The 1,791-nt window shown below is 40.5% G+C and overlaps 1 pseudogene; it reads right to left on the bottom strand.

Annotated features, from left to right (window-relative positions):
* LOC116690510 (high choriolytic enzyme 1-like) overlaps window positions 1-554 on the bottom strand; it is a 21,070-nt pseudogene extending 20,516 nt beyond the window's left edge.
* Window positions 555-1,791: the final 1,237 nt, after the last annotated feature.

Genomic DNA, 1,791 nt, shown 5'->3' on the forward strand with positions numbered 1-1,791 from the left:
ACCACCATTGAGAGCACACTGTCCAGCATCCTGCGCTGCCTTCAATTGCAAGACTGTGCAACACACAGTGAAGGCTGTTGGATGGATCATAGGTGTCCCCGTCCCCTCACTCCTGGACATTTACCAAACCCGCCTCACCCGCAAAGCAACCAGCATTGAGGGTTACCTCAGACACCCCTTCAAACAGCCTGTACAGTAGCATCCAAGCCTGTTCCAACAATCACTTTATGATAAAGACATTCAGGAACTCTTCCTTTTATACTGCAGCTTTCACAATCTTTATCACAACCTTATCTCATGTGTATGAGATAATCTTAAAGTTTATCTTGGTTTGACCAACATCATTTCAAATTGTGTCATAACATTGTTGTATTTAGCTGATAATTGTAAGTGTCTGCATGCAAATTGTCTGATGAGGTTTACCTGTATAACAAAACTGTGGGCAGAGAAGAAGAGGACACCGAACACAGCCGCCTGGAGCATCATGGTTGTAGGACAGCAGCAGCAGACTCTGAACCTGGGGAAACAGAAGTGTTCCAACTTATATGGGTGTGAAAGCCAACTAACTTTCATCCTTATATGGCATACGACTCACCAAAGACATGTTGACAAATTCGGTTAACCTGGAAGTGGCAGTTATTACTTAAAAGAGGCGGTAGTTTGTGTAAGATGTGGGCTTTGTTTTCAGCTATCTGCTCCAGGCAGGACCAGATTACACATTTAGTTTTTCATTTATGAGGTCACAGCAATGAATGTTATTTAATATGTTAAAGATGAACCGGATCAGCACTTTATTGGAAGGGCCACGTATGAGGACCAGCAGCTAAGCTTTCAAAGTCCTCCGGTCTCAGAGAAAGGTATATATGTGTGTCGGTTATGGTTAGCATTATTGTGCCTCAGCAAAGCTGACATTAGGGTTTGCTGACAGAAGCTCAGTTTCTTGGGACTTGGCATCAGAAACGGCGGGTTGTGATTCAAGTATAGGTTGTTGACTGGCCGTGTCTGGAGAGGTGCTACTTTTCCTCCTGGGTACTGCTGAGGTTCCTATGAGCATGCTATGCATGCCACATTACCATGGCGGACCTTGCGGGTTCTGCATCTTGTGTAAGATCCATTGCATGAGATACGTTTCAACTGCCAACTACATACAGGTAAGTAAAAGTAAAAAGTGTGCCAAGACATTTTTATAAATATTCAGAGACGTGTTATTACAGCATAAGGCAGTCTGTTACTAAATGATAACAAATTGCCATGATGTGGAATAAATCCTTTTTTTTTTTCAAATCCAATTAAGGTATTCAGTGAGTGGGACAGAAGAAAAAAAATGAACTAATTTAAAGTAGATTCTTTTTTGGCTAAATTACGAATTGGATCGGTGCATAAACTCCAGTACTTGCAGAGTCTGTTCCGATATCGGAACATCTGATGTTATGTGGTAAATTGTTCCCAGTTAGTCTGTAGCCCCTTGCTACAACAACATAGGCAGTAGAGGCATGTAGGCTAATTGAAAAAATGAATTATCACACTTATAAGTCAGAATCTTTTCAAGACTGATTCATAGTCATACAATGCATTGCACTGCTTTTTGCAAAACTTTATAATACACAACCACATTGTTTGTTTTCTACTAAAACGTATACCTGTTATGTAACTTCCAATGATGGGAGACTTGTGCGCTTAAGGTCTTTGTTGAAGCCATTTCTATGGAAATAATCTTTTGAGTTTACTTTTGTAATATCTGACAAAACCTGTGTTTTAAATAGAACGTAGAAATTGGAGTTTACCAGTGAC

The sequence above is a fragment of the Etheostoma spectabile genome, chromosome 6, assembly GCF_008692095.1.
Source record: "Etheostoma spectabile isolate EspeVRDwgs_2016 chromosome 6, UIUC_Espe_1.0, whole genome shotgun sequence".
NCBI lineage: Eukaryota > Metazoa > Chordata > Actinopteri > Perciformes > Percidae > Etheostoma > Etheostoma spectabile.